Genomic DNA, 27507 nt, shown 5'->3' with positions numbered 1-27507 from the left:
ACCCCCTGTCACTAAACAAAGTGGTCTTGCACTTAAAGGACAGAACCAGGCACAGCAAGAGTGTGGTGCAGTTGCTGTACAGCTGTACCTTCATTCCTGTGCAGGACGGATTCTGACTGAGAGCTTCTGCTTATCAAGAGAGAATCTAAAACTATTCTAAAAACCTCACATTTCAGAAACACAGTTATTGCAAAAATGTGCGGTAGGATGTAAGTACTTATAAAACGGGTACACAGAAGGACATACATGCACACACAATCAAGCTGGTTGAAAAAACAACCTGATCCTCACTGGCCCTGCTTTGGGCAGGAGTGAGGGTTGGATCCACATGACTTAAGAAAGTCCTTTCTGATTTTTATTATTCCAGGGTTCTGTGATTCCACAATTTTCCATTGCAGAGTTCTGCCACTGAACATGAAACAACTTGTGGTAAACATAACTTTTAATGAAAATATTATTAGGGAAGTTTCTTGTGTCCAGGATAGAAACTCTAGTTCAAAGCTGGAGAAAGAGGCTGATCCTAGAGCCTGATTATTAAGAGGGCAATGAGGGAGATCTAGAAGGGAACAGACTTCCATGTCCCTCACCCACTTGAGGAGTCCTGGCCCTTGAGTCATTAGCTCTACTGAGGTGGGCCTTTTGAAAACTCATTTCTTTATGAAAAAGTTTCATAAGTTTTTATTCTCAGACTCCAGAATTTCAATTATTTTCACCACAAGGCATTCCTGTTTCCTAGCCAACTCTCCTACATGACTATGCATTCTGCAAGTACCTGTAGACCTTACATGACTGCTAACATCAGTCGCGACAAAGCTAATGACAATCTTCCCATGAAATTTCATTATTTCAGATGGTTTGACACCTTTACTTTAATTCTTGCATTTTTTTGCTTTATGAAGCAGCCTGAAATAAGTGCATGGGTTCAGATGAGTTGGTCTTCATTTGAGAGCGGGGTTTTAAAATTTGTTTTTACTTTTCTATTAAACATGCAATGTTGAAAAGAAACAATCCATACAGTGCAAAACCCTGCTAAAAGATAGAGCCACAAGGTATTTTTGTGTATTATTCTTGTCTATTCTATGTTTTGCTTCAGGACAGAGTAATGAAAAAGAACAAATTAGAAGTTAATCTGTGAAAAAACAAATCCCTCATAACTGACGAAACCATAAACGAGTCTTATATTACTGGGACTGGATAAAGCATCATCAGTGCTGGATTAGTACATAAGAATATGTTACTAATGTAGCAGGAGTCTAGTCTTTTAAGATGTGAAAGAGCGTTATCTAACCCCTCTGCAAAGTTCAGGAAGAGGAGCCATATGTCCAAATAATAATTTTCTTGCTGGTGTTTAACATGTCAGTTTTTTTCAAGGGGCCTATTTCAAGTTTAAAAAAAAAAAAAAGGTGTGAAATGCATTTCGATTTTTTTTTGGCAAAAGCAGCTCATTTTCAAGCTTGCAAGGAAACAAGAAAAACAAAATCAAATGTCAAGTAGATTTGCTCTTTGTTGTAATTAATACGCAAGCATTCGCTTGTAGATGGTCCTGAGCCTGAAAACAAGTAGCATCAGTTGTGATGTTATTAAAAACGAATAGTTCTCTGGGAATTGAAGGGCCAAGTGTTCAACCAGCTAAAATCTCCACTGAAATAAATGGCCCTAGGCAATTTACATTAGCTAAGGATGTGACCATGAAGAAAGGAGAGTGGGAAGCCGGAGGACACACCACGTGCTTACAGCGCTGGGCCCTACATGTAGTGAGACAGCAAAGCAAGGTAGGGCAGACTTCTTCAGAGCGGGAGGTGGGAAAGGATTAACCAGAAATACAGAAATTGCAAAGCCTTATGCTGCAGACTCAATGCACGCTCAGTTTCTGGTCAAGGAGGTTACATGAGATTTCTCCTTGAGTCAGAGCAATGTAGTGGATAAAAAGGCCCTGTCTAGCCAGGGGGATTTCCTGAGGCCATGGCAGACCAGCTCAATACGCTGTTAAGAGGCTCGTTTTCATGAGAGTTTTTGTTGCATTTGTAACACTGGCTCCAAGTCCCCCAGAGCTTTAAGTACCACATCACAGCGCTACAAGCCCAGGGCCAAGTGTCTGGCACAGGACCAGGCATCATCTGTTCCTTCTCTCCATTTCCTCAGGTCAGCAGGTGGGGCTCCAAGGCTCCATGTTGTTTAAGTTTGTCGGGGGGGCATTTTTTTTTCTTCAAGAAGGTTAAAGAAAAAAAAATCCTGTTGAATATTTGCTTTTCTCTTCCTTTCCCTCATGTTGTATGGTGGAGGCATTTGGTGAGAGAGAAGAAAAAAAAAGTTTGTCTTTTTTTTTTTTTTTTTCAAAGGGGCTTGCTATTTTTCTTGAAATGAGATGCTGGAAACACTTTGTCACCAAGGTCTACTGGCCTGAGATCTGCTTGTATTTACATCAGGGTGAATCAGTAGCAACTCCACTGAGGTCACTGGGAGTGCTCTGGCAGGCAGCTCCCCTCCCTGGATGTGGGGGCAGCCCTACCCAGCCAAACTCTTCAGCGGGACCAGTCACGGCCCAAGCCCTGTGCCAGGTCGCAGAATGGGCATAAGTGGATGCAGGGCAAAAAGAAATGCAAACCTCTATCATCTTTCCCTGTGAGATGGTCATAAAAGTGCTGGAACTTGAATGCTGGAGGGAGGGGGCAAAGCCAGCAAAACAAAAATTCCTACCAACAAAAGTGCGTGATACTGGCTGGGATGAGAGAGAACTAGGGCAACATACATTATTTTGTTACTTATTTTCTCACACGCTTGTGTCCGACATGTAATTCACTCCCATCATTTAGATCACCACTGGATTTGGCCCTATGGGTTTGAACAATTAATTATTTTCAGTGATATAACTATTTCATTTTTGAAACTGGTTTGAACGGTAGATTAGTTCTAGATTAAATAATTTAACTACAGATCAGTAGCAGGTGTTTGCTCTATATTAAGTTGGCATATCACTGAGCAGGTATTACTTTTTAACATTTTAATATACTTAATAATTAATAATGCTACATTGTAAACTGGCTGAATAACCATCACCTTGGAACACTACAGCTAACACCTTCAAAATTAATCTCTTCTCCAAAGAGCCTCGTTCAATCCTTTACATGATCAACTATGGGGAGAAAGGAAAGAATGTAACCACAAAAGACTATGAAAAAGAAGCTGCTTTATTCTGTGAACACCAGCTCTCAGGTTGTATGACCTTATGCAAATGCTATGCCTTGATTTCCCCATCTCGAGCTAACAATGGTACCTAATTAATTGATTGCTATAAAGACCACACAGTTCTTGCTAAGATGCTTTTCAGCAGACTACTCAAGGCAGACATTTCAAATGATTTATCAGAATATCTCTTAAAACAACTCTTAAATTAAAAGAAATTTGTGCTCAGGTGTTCTGTCAAACCAAGACGTGATTCATCTTGTGCCTCAGTTTCCTCTGAAGCTAAGTGCTGAAAATATGACCTCCCTACTTCACAGAAATCCAGCGAAAGTTAATTTATTAAAAATTAGATAGTAATTACAACTCCTTGGGCAGAAAGTCTTGGAGAATGCAGTAACACTATATACTGTGGATACCGAGGTAGAAGAGGCCCAGAGCTCACACTGTAGGAAGTTTTGAGGTTCATCGTATCAGAACCAAAAGGATCTGAGTCCGCTTTTGTGCAGAGCAGCAGCAACTGGGAAAAGTGGGGATGTGCTGTGCTCACTGTCAGGGGAGAGACAGGGGCCTCGTTCTGCACCCCCCTGTGCCACTTCTCCTCCACAGGGAGAACCACAGGCTGCTTCTGCTCCGCTGGAAAGGGGCACCACACACATGTCCGCTTTGTAAACTTAAGAGTGAGAAGAGGTGCGTGCAGAAGGGATGAAAGAAGGGCATATTTTCAGAAGGGAAACCACCAAACATTGAGAAGTGGTAAAATGACTTTACAGAGAATACTGGAGATAGGTCAACTAAACAGGCTGCTCAAATGCCATATTTAAGTTCAACTGATCATATTAAGGGTCAGGAATCATCAGTTTGAGTTACAGAAGTGTGCAATTGGGCAGCTGCCTTAAATATGGCCTTTACCTTCCTGCAATGCTTTGAAGGGGACAGTCCAAAATCGAGGCACTGGAAGTCTCATCGGATACACAGCAGAGAAACTTGTCCTCCCATGTATTATTATTATTATGCGGTCTGAAATGTTCCAGAGGGAGGGGTGAGCAGTCAAGAAGATACAGTGTACATTATGGATATAAACTGGAAGCACAGTTAAAGGTTAGCATGTCTTCCCTCCACCTGCCATTGATTTGAATGACACCCATTCTTGCACTGACAAAGCGAAAGAAAAGATGAGTTAATGTCACTTCTCTAAATTCTCAGATTTGATGACTAACGGGCTACAATATTTCCCTAAGAAAACGGTCGGTTTTCTACTTAAAAGCACAAAAAGTATACAGAGAAAGTAATTTTCAAGGTCAGAGGGCTGTTTTGACATTTAAGAAATACTAAAACAGATTTTGGCTTTGAAATTTGGAAACCAGAATTACTTCCTGACCTGAGAGACAATCTACCAAACTTCTAGCTGACCACTGGCTTTTCAGAGTAAGCAAGAATTATCAGATATATCATGTTGTCTAGGTGCATGCCTCTGTGATTTTAAAATGAAATGTTGATCAACCTTAAAAAAACAGAGTTTCTGAGACCCTTCATACAAGTAACATGCACCCCTTCTCGCAGTAACTGAAGGGGCAATTCTGTCTTCAATAACTACTTTGGTACAACATTTTGCTCACTACTGGAGAACTTAATAGCTTAACATTAATATATATTAATGAAAAAATGGAGGGAAATAGAAACAATTCAGCATGCAGAAGCCAAATAACTCCTTTTATTTTATACCAAGACTTTGATCCTCCCACCAATCCTGTTGTAATACAAACCAATTTCATTTAACACTACATCTGACAAGCCAGACTTTTCTGAGATTGCAAAACTCTGCTAAATCCCTTGGCAAACTGTAAACGGGCTAAAGGAAAGATTCACAAATAGGTGGGCCACACATACATGGGCAGCACAACCTTGTCGTGCAAACTCAACAAAACTTTATGTATATATGGTATCCAAGGGTCATATTGTTGTTAAAGATGTGCAAGAGATTGCATTGCTTCTTTTTGCAGGCTGTTTCTCTCACAGCCCATCCTGCCTACCTCCATGGCTCCATTTGTGCAAAGTGGGCAGTAGAACAGTTATGTTGTTTAAAATGGAGAGGCTGTACCTTCTGTCTTGCCTATCTCGTCAAAACAGCCAAACCACTTTTGCTGTTTCAATTAGGCAAGAAAAGGAAAATTTTCATTGTTTCCTCTCCGTACTTCTGTTTTTCAGTGACAAAGCCTAAAAACTTTCAGCCAAAAAGAAGGCGACAGCTCGAGATGCAGTCCTGCAAAGGCAGCTACACTGAAGAACAAAAACCTGCTGGAGTGGAGTGAGAGCAAAGAGGATGCTGCAAAGTTTCTGTTGCTTCCTCAATGCTTCCCATTTGCACCTGTGCTATTTAAATGGTGCCAATTCTTGTATGGACTATAATGGGAAATACTTTCTTTCTAAGACTGCTTACTAGGTTTTAGTTTGCTTCTCCTACTGCAGTCAGAGTTTAAATGCAATTGTATTTAAAGGTTTTGTGTGGTTTGGTTTGGTTTGGTTTGGTTTTTTGTAAGTTCTGTTCATAATGATTAGCAGGAAAGCAGAGAATTAGCCAGCCTGCAAGTCTGTTACACTCAAACTGCCCTGGGCCTTAGAGGATGTAACTCTTTCTCCAGGGAAGGATTTATCTCCCACAGACTATTCAACTTCCTGACTTCTGCCTTTTATTAATTCTTCTCCTCTTTTCTCTATCCAGTCATCTCAACGTGTCATCCTCTAGCCAACAAATATTTAAAAATCATACAATCATACAAAAGATTATTCAGGAAAGAAAGAACTTATGAGCTCTGTTAAAAAGATCCACAAACATGGCACCTCGTGCATAGCACATATACCTACAAGAAGGAGAGAGATGCACAACAACACTGCTCAGCATTTGAATTGTTTCAGGTATGAGAATTGCAAAACACTTTAATGCAAAAGTGGAGAAATTTTGGATCAGAAAATTATTTGTGAAGCTGAGGAAGTGATGCTGCTAGCAAAATGACAAGAGCATAATTCCCTTCTAATGCCCAGTTAAAGGCTGGCTTAGGGTATGATTCTGGTTTTGGCAGGAGCACAAGGACAGCTTCTTGTCAGAACCATGGGCAACACTAGATGCCTCAAAAGGGAAACGATAAAGGAAAAACAAAACTGAGGCTCTTACTGAGCAAGATGGTCAATATGTGGGACATAAAACCAAAACTGAGAAAAGATCAATGGCATCCTGCTGTGTCAAAGGGATTTGTGGAGTTAGATGCTCCTGGCTGGCTAAATTCAAGTTTCTTCTTCATGTAGATCCACAGTTTAGGTGCACACATCCAATCTACCGTAATCCGGGGCTACTGCAAATGTGCTTGCAAAAGTGGCAAGCTGAAGTCTGTCTCATGATTACCATTTCTCAAGGAGCTCACATCAGCTGTGATGCTTAGAAAATGAAATTATATTTATGTCCCACTGAAATACCAGCACTGAATTCTTAACCTGAGGTTGCTACTGAAAATCTCCTGCATAATGCACAAGGCAGCACTGAGTCTTGCTCTCCCTCCCAGAATCGGTGGTTCTGCCAAGCTATTATAATAAAGAGTGAAATCCATAAAAGCTCGTTTAATCGGGAAAGTAAGACAACGACACTCTGAACGCTGTCAAGGAGTGGGCTTGTTAGGTTAGAAAAGCATCTCTACAAAACCTCTGATAATAACTGAACTTCTAGAGGAACAGTATTCTGGTGAGCTGGGTCATGACTGCCACTAATATAGAGAGGAAGAAACCGAGGAGCAATGACAGGAGATCAAGTGATTTCCTCAGCATCGGAGGAAGTTTTACAGCTAGGGTTAAAGTGAAAATTCATGTCTTGGTCCCGCTAGCAAACCACAAGCCCATATTGCTTTTACTACAAACAGATTTCCCTTCACCATACTGTACTTTTCTTCTTGCTGACTGTTCAGGATGATCATCCAAAAATACTCCTATTTGTGTTATTTTTCACACACACCACCCTGAAACAAAATTCAGTATGAAAGAAGAGCAGTTTCCTCCAATACGGCTCACCATCCAAACTAAGCAGCAGTAAAATGGTATTTATTCACCGACTGAGGTTTCAAACAGTAAAATGATTGTTACTGAGTTATAGATTGGACTATGCCCTGAATAAGACCTCAGAATCGGTCTCCGGTGACAGCTCTCCCCTTGACAGCACTCGGGAGCGCTGTGGGAGAAGGAGGAGTAGCTTGTAACTGGGGGCAATACTTGAATATAGTCAAGCTTCACGATGACAGCAAGCGGAATTTGGCAGACTTTGCCTTTGGAAATGAAGTGGGAGACAGAGAGAAGGGATGAGCCGGGTACCTGAGCCCAGGGCAGGCGTGTGAGCGAGGCTCTTCACATGCGAGCCGGCTGTGCCTGAAACGGGGCTGCCCGGTGCCGAGTGTGCCCGAGCGCACAGCCACGCTGCACGAGCCGAGCCGTCCCAAGGCGCCGGTGCTCACCGTGGTCATCCGCTCTTTCTGTGTGAACTCTGGCAAGCCCTGTACTTTTCTCCATGTCTTTGTTTTTCCTGTTTGAATATGTGATATTCCAATGAAATATAAATATTAATATTTGATTAAACTACAGCTACAAAGCTTAGTTCCTTAAAGTCTAGTACAGATCTTTCAAGCCTTTGAAAAACTATATAAATATGAATTATTTTATTTTTTTTAGAATTACATTAATGACTGTACAGTGGAAGTTGATGAATTAAATAATCTTTGTGTATATTTGCTTATACCTTTCTGAAACTATTACCTTTTCAGCAGATATTTCTCATGCCTTGTCTCAATCTAGAAATGACATTTTTGGTAAAGCTTTGCAAAAAAACATTCAGCTGTTTTTGAGTCATCCAAGTATGTAAAAAACAGTTTCCAGCTGTTAAGTTTTCCACAGGCCTTTTTTTTTTTTTTTCTTAAACACACTTGTATAATTATAACACAGCTTTGTTTTAAAACATCAAACTTGACACGTACATAGTCCTGAAAGAGAAGTAGCAGCGCTGCTGTGTTTGAAACCATTTGGTTCTGAAATAAGCAGGTTATTACCATATTAAAATATCTTTATTTTCCTAAAGATTCTCCCAGACACTGAGCCACAGTTTTCTAACTGTAGACACTCGATTGTGTAAGTGACCAGTGAAAAAAAAAAGAAAGAAAAAAAAAGATACTACTTTTTGTAATCTGTGACTGAGCGGTAACAGGGAGAACTGTGGGACATGGTTTATGCTGGGGTAGGCTCAGACCTGCCAGTCTCAGTCCTGCCTATGGTGCAGTCGGCACACGCACATGCACTCCTGCAGAGCACAGAGAACAGCTAAAGCTCTCGCCTGGTGTTTTCACAAGACCCAGCTTGGCCTCAAGCACTCCAGAGAGAGTGGGAAGGGCTGCACACAGGCACTCAGCAGCCCTGTCTGCCACGGGGGTGGCTCAAGGCCACCCTCTCCAAGCCCAGGCTGGTTACCCTGAGTTTTAACAGCTGGCAGGCTAATAGCTGGGCAATAAGGTCAAAAAACGTGTAGGTGTGCTTTCAAGATCATGCGTCAACTACTAGTACAGACCTATGTCTATGTACTCTCTAAAAATCTTGGAACTGGCACCTAAGGTGGAACAAGGACAACCATGTCCTTTCCCCCTGCCCACAACACATGGCACTCTGCTATGATGGCCGTAGCTTTCCATAAACATTCTGAATTCAATTTAGTGTTGCCTACTTTTACAATTTTAATTATTGCATCTTTGCATTTTGGTATAGAATGGCATTAAAACAGACTGAGGATGGTTCCTCACTTATAGTCTGTCTAGACAGAAATGCACTGACATGATACCAAGCAGGTAAGAATCAGCTGCTTACTTTGAAACTTAATTTACTCTGGAGTATTGCAGGTTTTGATGTCTTAGTGGAGTAAGCGTTGGTTTTGAGAATATATATGGGAGCTGAAACAGGAGCTTTAGTCTGATCGATTATTTGCTTACATGGGTTTCATGCTCAGAACTATTTTTTTATATGACAACATAAAGGCATACATGGTTTTTATACCTTGCATGAACCACTGGCCTCAGCAAGAACTCTTCCAACAGGTTGGAGAAACTCTTTCTAAAGATGCAACATTTCTGCAAAAGCAAAGTCACTGCATGTGTAGATTTCTATGTGGGGCTCAACTGCTGATTTGAATGGACAAGAAGAGACTCAACAGCTTTTTCTCATTCAAAGTAAACAGCAGTACCTCCTGCTCTCGCCTTTCCTACTGTGCAGGTGTGAGTCCACGGAAACTGTCAATGTCAGTGACATGACAGTGAATCTGAGAAGACAGTCCGACTCATCTAAAAGCAAAAGATACAACTCTGAGGGGCTTTCACACAAATATGTGTGCACACACACTATCTGTGGGTTTTTTCAGTACACCTGTATCTTAGTTCTATGTCCATTAATTTGAGAGGTTTTCTGAATGCCTTTCAAACCCCAACAAACAAACAGGCAGTGCTCAACAAACAAAAGTCACTGAAATACAATTACAGGGAAAAAACTCAGCAGTTCTTGCCCATCACCCTGTCTTCCCTCTGTAGGATCCACCTCGGTAAGCCCACGGCCAAGGATCATACAGTAAGAGACCCTATTGTAAGCAAGGGGCAGAAGTAAGGTTGCTGTGGGAACCTCAATTCTAAATTTCCTGAGTTTAGGGAGATTAGAATCTCAGTCTTCACATCCCATTAGCATACATTTAGTGCTTACAGAAGATGGCCGAGGCAAGTGTATTGTTTCTAAAGGAAAAGGTATATACTATTGGGTAAATAGGTGTCTGTGCATGTTTTGGCAACTCCGAGCTACATAATTCAGTTCTAATCAATGCTACTGGATTTTGAAACCCACAACAAATAACAAAGAAGAGGAAAAGGCAATAGGAAAAGTCTAAACAAGCTGCAAATCATGCTGTACGCTGTACTAATCTGAGTGTCAGTGTCAAGACAAAAGAAGAGTAAGAGTTTGCCATTTTCTAGTTGTTAATAATCAAGAGAAGATCTGCCAGACACACTCTTCAAGGGCTCTGTCTGTCTGGACCAGGTAAATGCTGCAAAACACAAAGGACTTCATACACAGAGAAAGAAAGAGTGTTCATGGACAATGATGCAGCGTTCTTAATTAAGATTTTCATTACTGATACATACATTAAGGTTTTGCTAATGCAAGTGTCTAAGCACTCTCATGTGCAGGTAGATGTCTCTGATTCTATCTCTAGAAACCCTTTTGCAAATCATCGTGAACATTCACTAGTCAAGGCTCAAAATCAGCTCACCTGCCCTTTGCTACAATGACAATGAAAAATAAAAAATGATATTTTATTTGTATGCCAGATGAGAGCTTAACACTTTGCAGGCGTGAGAATGAATAGGTTTTTGCAAGGCTGTCCTACAGTGTATTGAAACTGATTCTGATCTCACTTACACCTGTTTGATGTTGATGTAACATCAGGAGCTTCAATAGCGTGGGTGCAGCAAGTGTTGAAGGGAAAAATAATGAAAGAGACACACAGGTAAATGGAAAACGGGATAAAACACAACATGAGTTTGCCAAAGCAGATTGTAGTAGACTAACCAGATAACTTTCTTTGATAAGATAACTGATTATCCAGACAAAGGAAATGCAGTAAATTTAATCTATCAGTACAGCATTCGATACAGTATCACAAGGCAGATGATGAGTTAAGGTTTGCAAAAGGACTGTAAGGTGAGAAAATGGTTACCTGAAGGGGAGATGGGGCAGTAGTGAAAGAAGAATTACTGGGCAAGGTGAAGTCTGCCTTTCCACAATTTTTTACTTCAAAAAAATAGCATTTTCTGGCAAATAAGATTTGAGGGGAATGGGTAATATTTCCTTATGAGGCCCTTCAAATGAAGGGGGTGTAGAGTAAGAAAAAGTGGGAACATGCTTAACAGCCATAAAAGGATCAATCAACTTTGATAAATCACTAACAATACTTAGGCCTCATTCACCTGTAATGTCTCCGTGTTATTTCTATGGTTCTGTCCTTTGGGAAGTTCAAAGATGCTATAACTCTCACAGCAGTTTACTTGTACAGTTGAATTAAACATGTAGTTCACTTTTGTGCTTTTAAAATATTCTTATTCCCAGAACAGGATGCCCATTCATCTCCTTGCTGAATGCCTTAGATCTCGTTTGAATGCTGGACCCTGCCTCCCGACAAAATGCTGCTGGAATAAGATGCAGAGGAGAAATACTTGGTGAACAAAAAGACTTATAAAAGTGTTGGACATTCACACAAGAAATTTGCACTAAACCCCAAAACTTGAAGGATTTGTTAAGTGCAAAAATTGAAAAACAGTTTCTGAAACACAACATTCTTTGGGGTTGGTATTATGCTGATCGCACATAGTAGGTTCCTTTCACAACCTTCAGTGTATATTGCAGTGTATCCAGAAGGTAACACATCAATCTTATTCTTTTATGTAAAAGTGGATTTACTGCAATGCAATTAATCCCTTTAACAGACATCCAGGATAAGTGAACATAGATGAATATGAAATTTAAGCACACACCCAGGTCCAAATGTTGCAACTGATCCTTACTTGGGCGATCGAGTGAAGCATAAATACCTTTAAATTGTATGCTATTTGAAGTTGGGATTCCAATTTTGTCTCTGAAAAATCAAGCTCTTAAGCGCATGCTTAAGAAGCTAAAACATTAGAAAACAGCATTCAGAAAACTGATAAAGCTATTCTATTAAACTTAAAACTCAACATGATGGAATGTGAGTGAGATCTATTCAAATCCAAAAGCATTTGCTTTCAGTGGTGTGCAAAAATCTAATATTTTGGGCATGCAAACATATGAAATGCAAACACTACCTGGGGGCTGAATTTGTGAACCATATTCAGTATCATATTATCCAAAATGATGGAAAGAAGCAGCAGTGAACAAGAACTTCAGAGGAAGAAAATATTATTTCTGAGTACACTGTGAATCTTCTAAGAGTTCCCATTCACACCAAGAGGTAAAACAGCTTTCATGAAGCACGGCCTGAAAACTAATCACACACGTTTCGACACGTACAAGGTGTAATGGCACAGAGCTGACCTACATGGCAGCTGGCTTTCATTTCTTTTTAAGTGGGAGAGGCGGAGAGAATAAGGAGATGGAGATGATACTCTTTAGAGTTCATTTTCAACCGTAGTGTTCTGCACATAGGACATTCAGCATGAACATGGAGACATGGTCAGGCATTTAGACCTCTATGAGTATTTGTATTTTGGTGCCAGTTTCAATAGTCAAATCTATGATCTTTTGATCAAGAGGTGACATTTGGGAAACCACCTATTTCTGGATATCCAGTTTTAGAGAAACCACTCCTCCAGTGCTACTTGCTCTTGATACCATTTTTACCTTATATCTGGTGTGTACATTTTATGAAGAGATATATAAATCATGAAGCTAAAGCAGGGTGCATCAAAGAGGATTTCTGCATAAGGAAGAGGACTGACAATACATTTTAGAAAAGAAAGACCTTTGGCGATGTAACTGTAGGATAGCAATGTGCTTGCCCAAGTTGGAAGATAATTTACTATAACTACAAGGGGAATATTCTGAAAAACTCAGCTACACTCTGTAGTTGTGCCATTTTGCTCAGTGATTTCAAACCTAACAAACTGGACTGTCTTAATATTTTGATTGTTGGTGTTCAAACTAATGTAGGAAATGCTGCGACTGATTCAGCAAGGTGGTCTCTTCCATCCAAATATATTAAATAATGCCAGTGTGGGAGAAAAGCGCGTTTGCTTTCTATCCCTTGTTTTCTAGCTAAATCTAAAATATTATGTTCTTTAACTGTCTAGTTTTAAGTCCATTTTCTTCCGCTGTAATCTGTTATATTTCAAAAAAAGCTAACACTCAATACATGGTATTATGCTAATTGATGAAAAATAACCCAGAACAAAAAGACCTCTATTAAGCGTAGTGGCAGAAAGGTGAGACATTTTCAGCTGTCATGCCAGTCAGTCTTCCATTCAAACTCATCCAACTTCAGTGGATATCTTGTAGGTATTGCAATTAGAAAGCAGGTTGCCTACATGCTTCTGTTGTAATCCACACATCGACGTCAGAGCTATGGGTGGCCATTATTATTTGTTAAATCATTTGAACATTAACACTTAAATTAATGCCTGAGTGAAAAACTAGTATCAAATTTTGCCCTTTTTTTAACCTGGCTACTTCTCTGTTTTTCTGGATATTGGGTCTATTTTTATTAAAGATGCTTTAGAACAAAACTATGAACTTCGTCAGATTTGTTTTAAATAAGGTTTTTTCATTGAAGGGAAAAATAATGAAAGAGACACACAGGTAAAAACATCGCTTAAGTCCATATGACGGTTATGTTTTCAGATAAAGAATAAACCTTGAAGTTGTGGCACTTGTTCAAGAACGTTCATTCTGAGGTCCATTCCCAGTTATACAGTTTGATTTCTATAAACACATGACAGCAGAATTTCTGCTCCACTGCTATTTTGAGCCTGTTTCACCATTTCTCTCATTTGGAAATGCCAAATAAAGGGCCTCTGCCCATGTTGTTCTCTCTTTTTGGAACATTCCCTTCTTTCAGGAGACACATAAAAGCTGGGGAAATAATATCCCTTTCCTGTCTCAGATTGCTGTGTAGGTGACCATTCCCTTCCAAGAACTCCTTCTTTTCAGAAGTGGATCAACTGATTCTTCTGGATAATTTGCATGTCTATTTATTACATTAATTATGATAATTCTTGAAAAATGCTAACTCTTGAAAGCTGTTGTAAACATAAGGCTTATTATATCTAGACTTTTTTGGCATTTTGCAAATGTTCATTTTTGATTCATGAATAAGCTTGACCTGCAGGTTATTATCTTTCTCTGAAGTAATGGAGAGCTTCTTAAGAAACCGGAAAAGAGAAAAGATGCCTCCTCCCTGTTCCTGATGTAGCAATCACTGTTGCTGTTCCTCATCTGCAAAACAATACGAAGTACACCAACCAAATAAAGGGATTCAGACGGTGCTAATTAGTTGCTATTTCACGAGGACGGTTCAGAGTGCTAACAGATGACAGTTTGGTGCTGAACAAGTACCAACAGCAGGGACACATATATAGATATCAAAGGCTATTTGAGCATCATCATGTTTGATAAAGTGAATACGTATCCTCAGAAACTGGCAACCGGCAGGCTGTAATACTGCTGGGTGTCTTTTGACATACAAATCACTGACCATATGACGGATGGTTCTCATAACTATGATGAGATCAGTAAGATGCTGCTCAGCTTCCCTTAGGTCATCATTACTTGATCAAATACGTCTTCATAAAGCTGAAGAATAAATGACACACTTTTATTTTCTACTTTTTTTTTAACAGAATGTCAAATAACAAGGATTAGAATCAGTGCTGAATCTAATAGGAATGATGCTGGAGTTCAGTACAACCCGGTTACATCAGAAACTATTTCAAGGAAATGGACAGATGGTCATGGAATTAGGTTAACATGTCCCACAACTTCTTTGTATCTGGATCACTTTGTTGCATTTCTGATTTGCGCTCACCAAAGCTAGCAGCGGATGACTCTTCAATATTGTATGGGTTCCACCTGAATGGGAAGTGCTCTGGAGCTAAAAGAAGTGTCCTAATGTAGCTATTTATCCTACTGTAGTGACCTATCTTACTGTAAAGCACCTTAGTATTGCTGATACTGTCACATGCTGTTGATAATATGAAAGGCTTGAGACTGGTTAGAAGACTCTTCTTCCATTAAAAGGTTGATTTTTGACAAAGAATTCACCTGCTTCTCTCAAACTCCTGAGGACATACAAGTGGAGCAGAGATTAATTGTATTCCTCTTAAGTGGGAATATCATGTGGGGGAATCTATCCATGAAATCCTTCCACCTCCAACACCTTGATGCCATCTAATCAGACACGTGTAACCTGGAGGAGGAGGAGGAGGAGGAGGAGGAAGAAGACTGAATCATTGCAAGTTGTGGGTAGGGATATGAGAAGAAAGCCCAGCTCTGGATACTGAGGCAGAGGGCAGAACAAATCAGTTATCACCAGATGAGATACATGCTTGACAGGTACCAGTAACAGCTTCTAATGCAAAAATGTCCCAATTCTACTTTTTCTGTTACCCAAAAGAATTCAGAGTATCAGTGGCCTGAAGGACCTATCTTCCAGAGAGGAAGAAGAGAACCAGTACAAACGATACAAACTAAAATAAACTGAGGCTCCTATGTAGCTTGCTAAATTGGGAACAGAGGAGCACAAAGAAGCCTTTGGCTGTGGAATAAGTCTGACTTAAAGAAGGAAAAAAGTGCGTGACTCTAGTTTTACAGGTCGAGAAATGAAGGCAGACGGATGGGGAACGACTTATGCGTAGTCACACAGCAAAGCACTGCCTGAGAGGGATTTCAGCTCACGGTTTCCACATACCTACCTATCTACCATGAAGCCAGCTCGCTGCTTCCAACCTAAACCGCCTTGCACTGCAGAGGTAGAAGAACGACAAACTGGCCTCTTTGTGCAGATGTTGAAGGCTCACGGTCCCTGCCACAGACAGAAATGATTTTGCCGCTGCTGCAGGAAGTTTCAGCACAAGCAGTGTGTGCTTCATGTCCCTGAGTGTCATTAACACTTTTTAGCGATATTATGAAGTTCTACAACAAAAATAATAGGATTTGTCAGGGGCCCTTATGAACCGCCCCTGCTGGATAAATACATAACACATGACGGCAAAGGGCTGATGGGACTTTAATCAATTGCCTTTCCGAGTCAAATAAATGTCACATTAGACATAAGCCATGTTGCATTCTGTGGGGGCCTCTGCTCCCCCCATCTCATGGGCCTGACACCGCCATGGGGAGCTATGCACGCGCATAGACTCCTACTTATTTGTAGCAAATATATCAGAGCAGACTGGAACAGCATGTTGTAAATTACAGATTTGGGACACCTTCTAATGAAAGGCAAAGGGGAAAGGAAAGAAATATGGGGACACCAGAGGCATGATAGGTCAGCTCAATTACATCTCCTTGGTCGCTGGCATTGTCACATCACCTTTTGCAGTCACTGCAGCAGCGTATCTGGTGTTTCTGCCCACAGGGCAGGGCAGAAGGAGGTGTGCCATTTCCTTCTGCACCACAAAAGTAGCGAGTCAACTTTAAATCTTAAACTCACATATCTTAGCCCTAGTTTCAGGAAAAAAGAAAAAAAGCTCTTTGATTGTTTCAGCAAGCACCTGAAAGAATTACGAATATCCATTTGCACTTTAGCATCCCTTTGAAAAAATTTCAACAATCAAAACACAACTTGAACATAAATTTGCAGGTTTAATTCCTCTCCCAAATATGAAAGAGCTATTTTTTTTTTTACTGTGCTATGCTTTCCCTATCCCCCAAACTTCCAGGCAGCACGTTTAGAGCCATCTACTTTCCTCTCTGAATGGGCAGCAGACATGAACTTGAATTGCAAAATGGAGATCTAAATTAACACAAAGTCTAGGCATATTTGGACATGGAGTTCTAAACCTAAATTTGAAAGCCCTCATTATTTTTGGCATTCACTAAACAGCTCCAGCTTGGGCATCACAAGACAGTGGCTTCAAATGCTGGTGGACATTTGGAAAACTTTGGTCTGTCTTTACTTAACTATAGTAAATATTATGAAGCAGTAGTGCTATATTTCCCTTTATATCACAACAAGAAGCCTCACTTTCTTAAAAACACTGGATTTCACTGCCAATATGTATGAAGGAATCCCAGCAAAATGCAAACTTTTCTTTCAAATACGCAAAATCATCATATGTCAGAAGCTGGCAAAATTAAATGATAACAAACTCTCCCAAAGGTTCCATCCCTATTCCCCCAAAAAAGGAAAAACTTAAACCATGAAAATTTCAGTTCTTCCTGTTCTAGGACTTAAAACACAATTATCCAAATTTATACAGTATTTTCTTCAATTAAAAAGGTCACCAAATTGACAACCTACATAGCAGCAGTCAAACTCAAGTAATTGGACCAGGTGACAAAAAAACCCTACGTAACATTTTCCAAAGAATCCGCTCACAGCTTTTTAATCCCAATACTGTTAGATGCCAAAGAGAATACAGCATATTTAATCTACCCAGGTAAGAAGAGCAGGTCAGTATTAGGTAGGAGGGCACACAGGACTGGGTAAGGCAGGGTCCCAGGCCACAAGATCAGATTTCAGCAAGGACAGGTTGAAATGCTAGTTGACTGTTTTCTATACTTGTTTTATGCTTGCACAGCATGGAATACTATGTGTTTTATTCTGAATCAGAGTGCAACAGCATAATGCCTATTGCAACATGTATATCCTCAAATATAACAGAAATCTTCCATATTGTCATCCAGAAATGCATGTATAAATTCAGATCAATCAAACACAATGTTACTGTACTAAGTCTGAGTCCCACACTGCATTAAAATCCTGGGCTGCTGCATGAGAATAAAAACTCTCTATTGAGTCCTGTGCCCATGGGGAGCAACAGAGAAGTTCACAAGGGCTCTGGGCTGACTTGGATGGAACTTGAACAAAATGCACAACTCATCTCAATGAAAAGTAGAAAATGTTTGGTAGAAATACTTACACAAGAGACAGGAAAGGTTCCTTCAGAGGAAGGCCACAAACTGATCGTGAGCAATCTGAGAAGAAAAGGGAGAAACAAAAAAAGGAAATTAAGTTACAATAAACACACTAAACGATACCAATATAAAACAGCGATCGAGGAGACTTACAGATAGTAGCAGTTCCCACAAGAGAGAAAAAAAAGTGCTTTAAAGTCACAAACTGCATAATGTTGGAAGTTTTGAAATTACCTGACCCCAAAACTATGCAGCTGAGGAAACTGGTAATGGCTGAAGAGCCTTTCAGTCCTGGGATAATTCCAAGGTAGCAGAGACTAAATATCCTCTGGTGGCTGTTCAACAGCCTCCGTGAAACAGGCTTGTGGCTCCTATGGATAAATGCTCTTATCAGAAAAACACTGCCAGATTTGAATGGCATCCTTCTTAGCAGTCATGCCAGATGATACAAGCCTCTGAAACAGAACTCGCCTTCTTGATCCTGACCTTCACAGAAGAGGGGTTAGGCAAATTATTAGGGCTGAGGATGCTTACATTACGGCTGATAGCTGCACAGAAAAACTGTGTTGTCTCAGTTTCTTCTGTCAACACAGTATCTTTTGGACTTGACAGATTTGTTACCCTGAGACCCCTAAGAAAAAAAAATGGCTGCATGAAAGAGGAATGGCTAAAGGACTACAAACTTTTTCAAAAAGATATTAACCTGAGATGAAATAATAGACAAAAAGAATCAAAGCCCGATGCTCTGAATCGGAACAAGAAGATAAACTCCTGTTGGACACAGAAAACAGGTAGATGCCCCCAGGACGTGCAAAGCTACAAATCAGTCCTGTCCCCCCTTCACCAAGCTGAGAGAAATACAGGTAGTCAGACCAGACAGTGCTCTCCAAAAGATTGCTATCAGGGGTCCAAGAGCATGGTAGACAAAGACCATGGGATCCATTTGTTGTACTCCAGTACTTAAATCAAGACATGGTCCTCACTTACTGTTTCCTGTCCAGTAGCTCTATAATTCCTCAAAACAATTAAACATATTCAGAGGAATACAAACCTAAGTTGAGCCAGTGAAGGAAAAGCATGGAGATGCCACAGGAGAGAACGAGAGGAAGGCAGGTAGAAAATTTGTTCAGAGTTGTAGCTATTATTTGTGGGAAGCATGGGCCTGGTAGAGAATGGTGTAAGAGAAAGCATATGTGTGTATCTTGTGGCTGGTCATCCACAAGGGAGGTGAAAGAAATACAGCAAAGGGCAGAGAAAATCCTAAAAACTGCAGGGCAGCAGCAAACAAGATGCTTATAGCATCCTCTGGACAGGCCACCCAGAGAGGCCCTGTTTAACAGCAAATTTCTCTTCAAAGAAGCTGATTGCTACCACATGTAAGGAAGATTCACATGAGATAGATGATAGGTTGGATTCTGCCCATACTGAAAAGCTGAAGTGCCATAAAATGAAAGATCAGGCTGGTGGAAAGCAGGTCACTATTCACCTTATTTTCAAGAATCCATGACTCTGATGAACTTTAACGGGGAAGTTCTTCTGGTGGAAAAAACCTCCTTTGCTAAGCGTGTCTCTCTTATTTTCCTTTTACACTGGTCCTGCAGATGTAACCACGAAGCCCACGGATTCATGTGCAATAGACTATATGTGAAGGACTGTTAGTGGCTAGCAGATGGGAAGTATTTCTTTCAGGGTTTTGGGCAGCTGGGACAGTGAGCTGCAGTCCATAGAAGAACCTGAGATGAGGTCTGAGCCAAAGACAGTGCCTTGGAGCTCCAGGGTTTAAAAAAAGAAAAAAAGAAGCGGTAGGCATCCAGCATGTGAAAAAAAACCCAGAATGGAAAAATTTAGGCCGAGTGGTTAGAGTCTGGCTCTGTTAGAAGCGACATAAAACAAGTTCTCTTAAGGGAAAGCACCAAGCAACTTTGATGACATGGATACCAAAGAATTCTACAAATTATGGCCCGAGACTCTGGAGGTGCTGAGTAACGACTTACAGCAACATTACCGTCAAATTAGCTAAAAGAAGTGAACAAGATAGTCGTACCTAATTAAAACTGTAGGGTAATTTTAGACAGGCGCAATATACTAGAAGCTGCAAACTAGAATCTGGCAAAACACCAGAACTGAAATGCCGTAATTTTTTAAATGATTGCAATTGGTCTGGACACGTGATTACTCGTTTTGTTCAAAAGAAAATACATGAAAACAAAACTTTCCATGTAAAGTATTGGAAAAGCAAGATGTGTCTGAGGAAACAATGATTCACTCCAGGTTAGATAACTGCAGAACACGTATGCGGGACAGAGGTGAGCCAAATCTTATTCTCACTGCCCTGTGCAATCGTGCTGACTTAATTGAAACCATGAGCAGAACCTGAACCATTAAAATGCTGTGGTGAAACTTTTTATCATATGGCACTGTTTGTCACTAGAGACATACTTAACCTAATTATGTTAGATTAACACAGTAGATTTCTTCAAGATATACTATTATATAATAACATTAAAAAATGAAGTCTAAGAAAGCTGACCGTTTTCCCCAGGTCTCGATGTTATAAACAGAGTAATTACTCATCTATATTTCTGTCGTTTGTTTTCAAGCCAGTATGGCTCTATTTGGCGGGGTGGACAAAGGGAATCCACTGATCCTTTTCATAATGAATTCTTGGTGTTAATTAATCATTATTACGTGGAAGATGTTTTGGCCCTTGGACAGAATAGCCAGGGGCTAATCTTAAGCCTGCCCTTGCTTCATTGTGGCCGGATTCTGCCCACTTTCTCTTTCTTTGCTCTGCGAATAAATTTCATTTAAGTCACAAAGACTAAGAGACAAACAAGGCCTAAACGTTATGGATATTTAGGAACCTATTCCCTCTTGCGTTTAATGAGAATAAGGCTCCTAAACACTGAAGAATTTCTACTTATGGGGAGCTAAGGTGGTGAAATGCAGTTATATGAGTTACATTATATAAGCAGGTAATTGATATATGAGGTTAACTACAATTTTCAAACGTGACTTAGGTGTTCATGTCGAAGTCCACTGGAAGTCCGTGAAATTTTGGTTGTAAATCACCTGGGGACCTTTGTTAGCTTAAACACCACTTACTTACAATGAAATTAACATCTTAGGTGCCAAAGTCATTTTTGCAATTGTCATTCAGTTGCTTCTTACAATTTATTCACTAAATGGTTTGAGTTAACACACTCAAGTGCCTTTTTCTTAGCAGTACATTGGGACAGCAATTCTGCTCCATTTTTGCAAAGTGATTTAGGATCTCTCTGATGTAAATATACTACCCAAGGTGAGAAATGTTACACCTTCAGCCCCTAGACTGGCAAAAAGCAGGCAAATGATGAACTGCATTAAGCAGGGAGGACTGGCAACAGATTCAGATAACCATAAACTGACTGCTCTTGCCTCAAAACATTTTCACCCTTTACTGATACAGAACCAGGGAAGGGCACAGATTTATCATGTGTAACCTACTCAGTGAATTGGATCTAAGATGGAGAGTCTTGTCACCCCTCTCCTCCTGGATGCACTATACCCGCTCAGTATCAAAACCAGAATTTAACTGCGGTGGAAGAAAAAGAAAATCATCTACTAGAGAATTCCTCAGTTCAGAGCAGGCCAAATGGAGCAAGTGCCATGCTGGGGGAACACAGTCAAAGAGGAGACTCAGCTGAAATTCGGTGGAACCCTGTGAATGATCTGAAGGGGCAGAGAAGCTGCACTGCATCTCTGACACAGCAGAGACAGATTACAGCAAAATTAAATTGAGGATTTTAGTGGATATAATTGTTTTTATATATTAATGAACAACGATAATACGTGATTCTAAACTGAATACCAGGTTTGACATTTAATCTGAGCGCTCATACTACCCATAAATGTTCATAAACGTCACAAGACCCCTACCCTTTGATTGAATTACAATCTAGTATGCAATTTAGGAAACACGGATTAATCTACATAGATTTATATTTCTGCAGGTTACATTGTTATTTGTTGATTTATACCCCTTTCCCTTAAGCGTGCTTTCCATCAAGAATCCAGGAAAACACATGCAAATCTTGAATAGGAGAGCAGCTCAAAACCCAGTGACTAGCAGCAGATGGAAACTTGGTTCAGTGAAATCTACACTAATTATCATTTGCTTTTTGAAGTCACCTCTGCTAATGGCCAGCAAAATCTTAGTCCCTGTGATATCTCCTATTACCTTCACATTAACTCTTACTACAGCCAGCAATCACCTAACATGTTTCATGGCAATGCTGTGCAATTAAACCACCTTTCAATCAGCTTGCTGAGGAACCCAGAAATGGAAACTGCTTTAATATTAGGAGTTAATTACAAGAATGCAGAGGGAGGCAGTCAAATGTTATGTTAGCATACCAGAAATATGACAACGCCTTAGCCACAGATGTCACACGAGAGGTAGGGTTATGTATCATTAAAGAACTTGAAAAAAATCTACTCAGCTACAGGTGTGCACGCTCTTTTAAATGAAATAGCCAAATTGTGGTTTTGTAGAGAACGCAACAATGACTTGAGAACAATTTTGAATCAAAATGCATCGATAATACTTCCATTACTCGTTTTCTAAAGACAGAGTTTGTTTAGAGGCTACAGTCCACAGACGATAACAGAAAAGGTTACTTTTTTTTCTCTCTCAAACTTGGAGACAGAAAACCTTGCAGTTTACCTTATCACATATTGTAAAGGATTTGCAATATAGCTATAGCTTATGTCTTCTTTAATTAGTACATAAGTAACTATTTAGTATCATTGTGAAATTTGGACCAGAAAGTGTAGTAAAAGGAGACGTTTTTACTGTTTGTAATTAAGACTAGCTAAAAGGTTAGCCTTGTCTTCTTTTTTGAAAAGAATATTAAGAAATATGTAGTGGGAAAAGCAGGCTTTAAATGTGCATTACACAAAAATGCTTTTATAAACCAGAAACTTCATGGACCTTTAAGTATTGCCAGGAAGACTGGATAAGATTATGTTTTGGTAAGACAAAAGAAATTAATCCAATCAAAATTTGGACTTTCATGTGCATGCAAGTTAATTCAAAAAGACATCAAGTCAAGGAACTGACTCATTCCACAGGTAACTCAGCCCAAAGTCCTACCAGCTGTTCTCAGTGAAAACAAAGAGATAGATGAAATAAGAAAAGGAATCTCTTACATCTGCAAACTGAACTCTAATTAACATCCATCAGAGGTCTCCAGCTCCCTGAGAAGAACTTCAGTGAAGAAAAGTCTCTACACAAAGCACCTCTGAGGAAAATATCTCTTGGAGAAGAGCAGGAGAGCTCTCTAGAAGCAACAGCATGTTACGGCTTCAGCAGCAGCTGTTTTACAGGGCTCAGGCTGAGAGTAAAACCAGCAAAAAGTGAGGAAAAAAAAGTTAAATATATTATTGTTTTATAAACAAATGTGGCATTTTGAGCATGCAACTTGACCTAAAAGATGGCCTGAAATGGTATTACTTTTAAATTCCAGTAACTCTAACCACTGACTACATGTTTTAGGAATTTGTAAAAATATGTCAAACCAGGACATCTGGTTGGCAGGTACTAGGCCGGTGGGCAGGAGGAGGTTGCCCACCACCACCCTTCCAGGGCCACAGCACTTCCCTTCCCTGCTGCCCACCACCACCTGCAGGGCTGCGTGGACAAGGAGCCCTGTGCTTCTCAAGTGCTGGGGGACTCATTCTGGGGAATAGAATACCTGGGAAGGGGCGGTCGCTGCCAAAATAATTTGCATCACCTACATCTGGCTACCTGAAGGGGCTGTGCTTCAGGCCAGGTTCACTGCTCTAGTGGCAGAAGCTGCCTGCTCTCGCCTGTCATCTTCCCAGTGTCCCCCTTGCCATTCCCTCGCTACGTGGCTGTGTGTGCTCCCTGCAAGAGACAGTGAAGGAGCAAAGATGGCTCTGGAAAAGATGGTGTTTGAAATGTGGCTGAGTCGTTCTCATCCAGCTTACAGCCAGTTCCATGTTCACTCTTGGAAAAGAGGGAAAAAAAGAAGTCAACTGTTGACCAGATGAGTTGTCTTTGTGATCCATAAACAGCTTGGACATTTCCATTTGATAAAACATTTTGTGGTGGCTACTCTTGGCATTTTGAACTCAGCTTTGAAACCTTAAATACAAGAAAACAGAAAACATACCTATCTAAATATTCAAGGCTATGTATCTAAAGTTCTGGCTGTCTTTCAGGATCCTACCCTAAAAGTTAGGTCTTGGCTCTGCTACTGCCTGTAGGTGAATTTTCTGTTCTGAGGCAGCGTGGTTGAACTGGCAGCTCACAACATTGGATCTGCTGCCTCACACCACAGCCACATCAAGTCATGCTCTCCTTACCGCAATCTAGAGAAGCACAGAAGTGTATCTTCTGCTTCCCTGCTCAGAGGTTTGCAGCTCCAGAGCACGGGCCATGTTCCCTGCACCCTCTCAGGACCTGTCCTGAATTCAGTAGAGCCAGAACTGGACTACACAGCACGAGAAAGTACAATCAAGTAACACAGAACTATTTAAGCAGCCTAAACTTGAGTAACCAAAATGTTAAGATGAGAAAGTACGGTACTAGGTGCTAAACGTAATAATATTAATAACAATTACTGAAGTTTGGCTACTATTAATAAAGAAATAATTGCTATAAAATCTAGTGATACATCCAAATAAGTCACTGATATGAGGAAGTGATGCTGGAAAATGAGTTTAAGTTATTGGTTGGGAGTTTTCTATTGAAAATTACTATTTTCTTTCTGAGTATTAATGTTCCTCCAGGATGATCTGATAAATCTAGCAGTGTTGTGATCACTTCTTAAATGGTATCTTTGGATCATACGTGGTCCCAAGAGCCATGACACTCCAGTGTACTTTACATAATTTATTTCCAAAGTGAGACGTGCTGACTCTCCACAATATTTCTTTCATCTTAACATCTGACTAACATTCAATTTGGGACATAAGTACTCCGATATATCATTTTTTCCCTGAAGGCACAGCAGATCAGAACTAAAGGGCACTGCCTGAGTTTGTGAGCACCACACGGCTTGAGCATGGGGTGGGCTGGAGTGGGGGCACTGCTAAGCCTGACCTGCAAGGGGACCAGAGGGCTGCGTGGGGATGTGGGGTTCTTCACCACCCATGGGTGCAGAGGGGGCAAAGGGTATGAGCAGAACTCTGGCAAGCCCAAGGGTGGGTTTACTTTGGACTTTAAACATTCAGTTGTCTCTCTTTAGTGAGAGCGGAGTGGTTTAGGACTTGGATATGAGGGTGTCTGTTGTATCAGGACCAAAGTGGCAGCAAGATCATTAAGGAAAAGTGTAAGTATGTTGCAATCATTTAAAGAAAATGTCAGAATGTTTTTCTGACTGCCTATCCAGTAAAGAAATCACAATGTGACTATATGAGGACCTATAGGAAAATGCTAACCTGACAGATACTGTACACAAGAGCAGTAAATCCCTGAAAGGTAAGGTACCGTAGGGGTTGTGCTCATTATTTTACAATTTGTACTGCTTCAAACATGAACTGTGTTCTTGTGAGAGTATGCAACACTTGGAAGGAGACTAAAAGCATTACAGAAGTATTTCACTTGCCTTTAAACCCCTGAAGACACACTGAAGTCACCAGGGTTATGCAGCTTATGCAGCTGCAATGTTAAGCCCTCAGCATGTACAAAGACAGGTTAAATATGTGCTTTTTCTGAGTTCTGCAGAAGGAGGAACAACTTTTTTTTTCTTTCCCCAAAAGGTCATAATCAATACTTTGGAATTTCTTTTGTCCCCTCTTTCTTCTCACTCTGTAGCTATTAAAATAAATCAAAACTACCTTATAAAGACCCACTACAATGGCTTCTGGGAACAATACTCTCCATTCTATATTCAGTATGAGAACAGTGTACTCTCTAGCATGCTGTTAGTTTTGTGACATATGCCCTGAAAACTGAGTTTCAGGGGAACTAAATTTTTCTGACCCAGTCACCAAATGGAAGTAATATTTATAAATGAACGAAGGGATGGGCTTCATGACTGTCTGAATTATTTCTCGGGCTTTTCAAACCTCCTTGTTTTCCCCAAATGGGTATAGTTCATCCATACCAACACAGCTCATCCAGAGAGAAACTTAACATGCCTTGAAGCTCTGCAGTTCATTATGCATAGTCTCAACAAGTTTTATTATTTATGAAAACCACCAATGAGCTGAACACTACCTTCTGCTTTATAGGCGGAATTGTTCTTATTCCCATTTTATAGAATGAAAAAAGGCAAGCAGAGGAAGCTAAACTGATATTGAAGCTGATCCAATACAAAGCAGAACTGAGAAATCAACTGACAGTTTAGAGCCTGAATCACATCAAATGAGAAGAAAAATGCTTAAAGAAACCTGAAAAGCCACCTGCATGCTCCTTTCAATGAAGAAAAGCTGATCCCTTTGATTGCTGAAGCCAAACCAAACAGTAGACACAGAGATTTTACAAAGTCTCTTAGTGGTGAGCCATAGTTTATGCTATTTATCAGCAAAGTGTAAGTGTCCATTTCACAAAGACAAAACCAAAAGCAAACAATTCCAAGAACTTATCCGAACCAGTTTACATAGTTCGCTGCATCTATTCTCTTCAGAAGAGTAAACCCTTCTTTATAGGTTGGATTCAAATATAATCATTATACCATTTTCCCAGCTCATCTAAAAATGCAACAAGTTACAATGATCAAAAAGAGGTTTATAGGTTAGTTTAAGAAGCAGCACAATAAACTGGCATTACAGTCTAAGAACATGTCACTTCTATAGCTAGACCCTGTCTCAGAAGTGATTGCAGAGTTATAGTTAGTGTTAGTTTGGGAGACAAGTGGGTGGGGAAGGAAAGACTCAGATCCAAGGTATACTCTATAGCATCAGAGCAACGCTGGCTTTATTTTGCAACCCATTATTTTCATAAGAACATGAATCAAAGAGATAAACTATGCCAATTTCTTCATAGCTGACTTGTTACAGGATATTGTTTGAGTCTTCACTAATGACTCCTTGAGGTTGGCTATTACTGTGATTAGGAGTTGGGAGGATAGAGGTCTGAGACCTTTCAAAGGAAACATTTTGTTCAGAACTGTTACAGAAAATAAAGTCAGCATTACAGGAACTTTAACAACCCCACAAGGATAATGGTCTGTGCACGCAGACAGTCCTTTTACTATTTTAAATGAGGGAGAGAAACTCCACATAAGATGGGAAGCTGAGATAACCAGCCATTCAGTCTTGGGGATCAGGAAGCTGTCAGCTTGAGAAATACAAGGATCTGTGCAAACACTCTGGAAAAGAAAGGATGGCAAAGTTATTAGCAGGTGGCAAAAAAAACAGAGCTTTAAAATTTGCTTTTGGTTTGTGGCATGTATAAATAAATTAAGGAATGTAAGATGCTTTGATACCACTGGTAGCCTACTGAGATAGATTATGTTTTTCTTTTTATGCAAAAGCAGGCTGTATACAATGCTATTATGCTCTGACAGTTTTCCCAAAAAGACCAGTGGCCATGCCCATCACTACGGTCTGCATGAAAAACTCTACTGGCTTCATTAAGAACGAAGCAAAGAGGTAGCTCTGCACCACGTTGATTTGTAGCAACTACAGTTAAAAAGCATTCCTTGAAGACAA

General features: G+C 40.2%; 1 protein-coding gene across 12 annotated transcripts in view; it reads right to left on the bottom strand.

Annotated features, from left to right (window-relative positions):
• ZBTB20 (zinc finger and BTB domain containing 20) overlaps positions 1-27507 on the bottom strand; it is a 512466-nt gene that overhangs the window by 126085 nt on the left and 358874 nt on the right. For 11 of the 12 annotated variants that reach the window (XM_082063098.1, XM_082063101.1, XM_082063097.1 and 8 more), the window contains one exon: positions 17850-17904. The gene's annotated coding sequence lies outside the window, so the exon portion shown is untranslated. The remainder of the gene's footprint in view (positions 1-17849; positions 17905-27507) is intronic. The other variant, XM_082063091.1, reaches the window with a different exon arrangement.

This window comes from Streptopelia decaocto (genome assembly GCF_964273445.1).
Source record: "Streptopelia decaocto genome assembly, chromosome: 1".
Lineage (NCBI taxonomy): Eukaryota > Metazoa > Chordata > Aves > Columbiformes > Columbidae > Streptopelia > Streptopelia decaocto.
Note: the sequence above shows the minus strand (reverse complement) of the source record. Positions and strands in the feature narration are given on the sequence as shown.